Genomic DNA, 6,358 nt, shown 5'->3' with positions numbered 1-6,358 from the left:
GCACGCTGGGGGCGTTCCCAAAGCGTCAAGTGACGCATCGTCTCGTTCCCTTTCTCAGGGAACTATGGTTACAGTAGTAACCTGAGACGTTTACTGTAAAGCTACGTCTTAGTTCTTATCTTGGCGAAAGCGCGAGTACAAATCAGCATGAAGTTTTAACATCTGCTCTCGTGTAATGGAAATCATGAAGATCTGGATAGATCCAGTGACTGCGGTGAATAGTGCTGCTGGCAACAAGGGAAAGACCTTGTGACAGCCTGGAGAGACAGCTGACAGGAGGAAAGAGACCCCAATGGGGCTGGTAAGGGTTAGCTACCCTTGTCGGCAGTATCCAGCTCCGTGTTTACAGGATGCTGGAGACACCCGCCCAAGGCTTCTGAGAAATTAAAGAGAAAAATACCCCTAGAGTCTGCGAGAGCGGGGGCGGAAGATGACTCAATGTTGGACAACATGGTTAACGACTTAGGAATGGAAACGGATATGAGTATGGAGAGTAAGACTAGTTCAAGATCTGCAGTTAGTAAAGTCATTGAACTCCAAGTTTGTGTCTGTGGCTGGAGCAAGGCGACAACGGTCAGGGGTTTGAAGGTTCATCAAGGGAAAATTAAATGCTTGAGGGAGAAGGGACAAGGGCCTCGCATTGATCAGTACTTCTTACGAAGTCAGTCAAGTCAGTCGAATGAAGTCCAGCGACAGGAAGCAAACCACAGCTCGCAGGATATCAACACCCCTGTCATTGACGAAAGGAGGGCTTGCACAGTTAGTGATGAACATATTCATACTTGTGAACCTGGTCAGGCTAACCAGCATAAGAGAGAAAAGAACCTCAACGGGCATAGGCCTGGAGTTAGATGGCCAAGAGCTTGTGAGAAAACTGCATGGGACACGGTAAACACAGATCTATGCTTCGCATTGGAAAGATTAACTGGTACAGTTGAAAAGAAGCTGGATACATTTGGGGACATCATTTACGCATATGGAAGTGAGAGGTTTGGTGTGGAAAAAAGGAAGGAAAAAGTACAAAATACTCCTGAATGTCTAGACGGCAGCAGAAAATTGAAGGGTTAGTTAGAGAAAGGAGACAGCTGAGGAAGCAATGGAAAAGAGCAGTACAAAGTCAGAAGGAGGGACTCAATCTCTTACAAAGGGCCATAAAAGATAAGCTGGCAACATTACGCAGAGCTGAGTGCCTACGGAAGCGCTACAAAAAGAAGGAACGTGCGAGGGCTAATTTCTATAAAGACCCATTCAAATTCGTAAAGAAATTATTCACCAGTGAGAAGAATGGCACTTTAAAAACATCTAGGATTGAGCCAGAGAGATATCTGAAGGACACGCATACAGATGCAAAAAGGCATGAGCCAATGTCAATTCCATCAGACATACCACCTATCAACCCACCAGAATACCAAATGGAGGTCTGTGCACCTAAGTGGGAAGAGGTAGAGCAGACTGTGAGAAAGGCAAGGGCTTCATCATCTCCAGGGCCTAATGGAGTTCCGTACAGAGTGTACAAGAGTGCTCCAGGAGTTCTGCGAATTCTGTGGAAATTGATAAAGGTGGCATGGGAAAAACAGGTTGTACCTAGAGCATGGCGCAGAGCAGGTGGAGTCTTTATACCTAAAGAAAAAGATGCTACAAGCATCAGTCAGTTTCGTCCCATTTCACTATTAAACGTTGAGGGTAAGATTTTCTTTAGCATTATTGCCCAGAGATTGTCCACCCACCTGTTAAAGAATGGCTTCATTGACACTTCAGTTCAAAAAGCGGGCATTCCAGGGTTCTCAGGATGCTTAGAACACATCAATGTTATCTGGCAACGAATTCAGTCAGCTAAAAAGGAGAGGAAGGAGCTCCATGTGACATTCCTGGATTTGGCTAATGCATATGGTTCAGTGCCACATGAGCTTCTTTGGGCAGCATTTGATTTTTTTAGAGTACCAATGTCAATAACAAATTTAGTGAAAGCCTATTTTGGAGATTTGCAGTTCAGTTTCTCAACTCCAAAATTCAGCACTGCATAGCAATGCCTAAAGGTTGGAATAATGGCAGGATGCAGCATTTCTCCACTGGCTATTACCATGGCAATGGAAGTAATCATTAGGGCATCAAGATGGGTAGTAGGAGGAGAGCGCTTGGCTTCTGGGATGCGACTACCACCAATCAGAGCATACATGGATGACATGACAACCATGACTACAACAGTAACCTGCGCTAATCGGTTATTGGGGAAGTTAACAGATAATATTGAATGGGCACGAATGCAATTTAAGCCCTCTAAATCAAGGAGCATCTTGATAGTTAAAGGAAAGGTAGTAGATAAAACATTCTTCATTAATGGTGAGGCAATACCAACAGTTTCTGAGAAGCCAGTGAAGAGTCTTGGGAGATGGTACGATGGGGATCTAAAGGACACAGTTCGGGTGGGAGAAGTTAGACGACAAGCAGTGGAAGGGTTGAAGAGCATAAACAGCTGTGCTCTACCTGGCAAACTAAAACTCTGGTGCTTTCAGTTTGGTCTACTGCCGAGGTTGCTGTGGCCACTGACCGTGTACGACGTTTATTTGACAACAGTGGATAAGCTGGAAGCGTTGATAAGTTCATACATCAGAAAATGGTTGGGAGTTCCACGCTGCCTCAGCAGGGTGGGACTTTTATAGTAAAGGAATATTGCAGCTGCCAGTCTCTGCTTTAACCGAGGAGTTTAAGTGTGCCAAGGTCAGACTGGAAATTACCTTAGTAGAGTCAAGCGACAAATGTGTAAGGGAGGCAGCACCTGTGTTAAAAACTGGTAGAAAGTGGTCACCAAAGAAATCTGTTGTAGAGGCAAAGGCTGCCCTTCAAATTGGGGATATCGTGGGACAGGTACAGCAGGGAAGAGGGGGTTTTGGGCTCAGTTTAGCTCCTCCTAAATGGCACAAGGCAGGCCCAGCTCAAAGGAGGAAGCTGATAGTCAACGAGGTGCGAAAGCAGGAGGAGAGGATGAGGTGTATAAAGGCCATTTCCCAGGCCAAGCAGGGAGAGTGGATGAGATGGGAGAGTGTGGAACAACGCAAGATGGGCTGGCAAGACCTTTGGTCAATGGAAGAGAGTAGGATCAGTTTCCTTATTAGGTCAACATATGATGTTCTCCCATCACCGCAGAACCTAAACCTCTGGGTAGGAGAGGATCCCTCTTGTCCCTTGTGTTCATTACCTGCTACATTAAGGCACATTTTGACAGGATGTAAGGTGGCTCTTAGCCAAGGTCGGTTTAATTGGCGCCATGACCAAGTACTGCGATGTTTGGCTTTAGCATTGGAAGGCAAGCGTAGTATGACCAATAAGTTGCCGCCTGTTCTAGCAAAACATTACACGCAGAAGACAATATTCCTCCGCCCAGGGGAGCAACCACCAAGAAAAGGTGTTAACACCAATTCTCGCCCAGGACAACTGGAAGCTGCTAGGGACTGGAAGATGCTGGCTGATCTTGATCAACGGCTTATTTTTCCACCTGAGATTGCCACCACTAACCTACGACCAGATATTGTTTTGTGGTGTGGATCAGCACGCATTGTTCAACTGATAGAGTTAACAGTGCCATGGGAGATGCGGTAGATGAGGCATCTGAGAGGAAGAAACTGCGGTATGCTCATCTGGCCACTGAAGCAGAACAGCGAGGATGGAGAGTCCAGGTTTATCCAGTGGAAGTGGGTTGTCGAGGTTTTGTGGCACTACTCTACCCGGTTCCTCAGAGACGTCAGATTCAGCGGCCAAGAGTTGCGTCGCACAGTAAAGAACTTATCTGAAGCAGCAGAAAGGAGCAGCAACTGGCTGTGGTTGAGACGGAAAGATTCTAGCTTGCTGTGTACAGGCCACCACGCTACGGTTTCGTAGAATTCTTGAAAACTTGAAGAGTCTGTTGGTTTATACGTTCCTGTGGATATTGCGCGAATGACGGGTGGTTGGGCAGATGTTGTGTTTTGCGGTAGGTGGTAAGCCATATGGAACCGTTGCCACTGAAACTGCCTATTAACGCACCAGTGGGGCTCGACAGCCTTAGTCAAACGGGTTGGCGCGTATGGTTGGGTTGCGGAGAGATTGTGAGATTGTGGTTAGGTCTCAGCAGCAGGAGGGATGTAGAGGTCAGTAAGCTGGGCTGAGATGAATGGGGGACGGAGGGGGGTGACTCTGGGATGCCAGAGTCACTGTCGAGCCCTCTTGAGGTGCCGTGGGCTAGTCGACGAAACACTGAGGACGGAAGGTGCCCACTTGAAGACACTAGGGATGTCCCCTACTCGGCTCAATCCAGACTGTTGTCGTGCTGGTCCTGTAGTTGCAGCCGTCGCGTCTGCTGACGCGCCAAGTACATTGCAGCCGTCAACGTCGGACAAAAGGGGAGTCACACCACCGTATGGAAATAATCGTAAATGGATGGAGAAGCATAGTTTACTGTAAAGCTACGTCTTAGTTCTTATCTTGGTGAAAGCCGAGTACAAATCACCATGAAGTTTTAACATCTACTCTCGTGTAATGGAAATCATTCATATTTACAGGTTGTGATTCTGAGGAGCAAGCTGGTAAAAATAAACTGGGTATTGACCCATCTTTCAAGAGCAAACGTTTTGCGAATCCGGCGTTGAACTCCTAGGTTTGGAAAGTTGTTTGTGGGTAGACAACGTGCAACATGGCAGGCATTATGAAAATATCTTAACTAGTGACGTGGAACCGTAAAGCAGTGGGATTCGAACTGCAGATGACCCATTTAGACGGTTCAGAGTTAATTCTTTCTTTTGGGAGACAATAACTTTATTTATTGTGCACTTTCGCCTTTACAACTTTGCAGAACATTTACATTCACAAACAGCTATGGTGGTGGGGTTTGGGTTTATAATATCACATTGCATAGAAGGGAATATTTTGGGTGGTGGTGTCATGATTTAAATACACGGCTCCAAGTTGATACATTACATTTGAAATACAAATAAAAAAAGTCACAAATCTTCAACTACATTGTGTCAGACACCTTACAAATCATTGCAATCACACACACTTTAGCTGAGGTTTGACACATAGTGTAACTAGAACCAGATGTTAGTCTATTACCCAAGATCCTTACATCTGTCTATTATTAACCTTCACTTAAATAAAAAAACAGTCCGTTTAGATAGATAGATCGATAGATAGATAGATAGATAGATAGATAGATAGATAGATAGATAGATAGATAGATAGATAGATAGATAGATAGATAGATCTACACACATTTAAATTCTTTACTTGAAGCATATATCATGGCATAATCCAAATTTGACAACAAGTGACACACACACACACACATACAAAGCAGTGATAGAATTAAGGTTACGGCATATTTATTGTCCCAAAGGGAAATTTGTCTTGGGCTCAAAAATACAACCACTGTATCGCATAAAACATATAGTAAAATAAAAAAATAACACAACACAATAACACAGTCACACATAAATTAGAAAGAGAAAAAGGACAAAGAAAAAAAAGGAACGAAATATGTCCCATCACAAATGCATATGCCATAATTCACAACTATAAATCCAAGAACATAAACTTAAAAAAAAAAAAAAAAAAAAAAAACCTTAGGTTTATTAATTGCAGAAGGAATTAACAAATTCTTAAACTGGTTTAATCTACAACTTGGTATTTGCAATCTCCTACCCAATGGCAACATTTCAAACTCACAGTTCCTGGTCTTATATGCCTCTATATAGACTTTTCATACAGGGTCTGGAGATAAAAAAGGTTCTATTCTGCCCATGATATTCATGGTCGTTTAAATAAGAGGTCCAAGCCTGGATTTCAACTGTACTGTCAAATTAATGTAAGAGAACAGTCAATTTTAACACCAAGATATGTTTATGAGAACACATGTCTTATTGGAACATTATGAATATGTAAAGGGCTATGATCTCCAATTGACTTTGGATCGAATATCATCTCCTCAGTTTTTTTCACATTCACAATTAGGTGGTGTGCATCACACAACTCTACAAACAACAAACAAGATGTCTTGATCTTTATAAGCTAATTATTAGATTTATATAATAATTAGATTATAGGCAGGTGTGCATTATGTAAAAAGTTCTAAGGGCTTGTCGAGTCTATTTTGTCTGCATATATCACACAGTTTGTGTGCAGATGAACTACATGTGATCATTCAATAACCACACAAACACAATGTTAAGTCAAAGTACTTGCTGTTCCTTCCTCAACATTTCCCATTATCCCGTTTGTATTTGGTTGCATTTTCCTCCCTTGCTTCAGTCAAATTCTAAATTAAGCTGAAACTGGACTAGTAAGGTTTAATTTGTTTCTATCCTATGCACAGAACAAGATACCTACT

The sequence above is a fragment of the Rhinichthys klamathensis genome, unplaced genomic scaffold (assembly GCF_029890125.1).
Source record: "Rhinichthys klamathensis goyatoka isolate OS25496 unplaced genomic scaffold, OSU_Roscu_1.1 h1tg000232l_1, whole genome shotgun sequence".
Classification (NCBI taxonomy): domain Eukaryota; kingdom Metazoa; phylum Chordata; class Actinopteri; order Cypriniformes; family Leuciscidae; genus Rhinichthys; species Rhinichthys klamathensis.
This window is presented reverse-complemented; position numbering follows the sequence as displayed.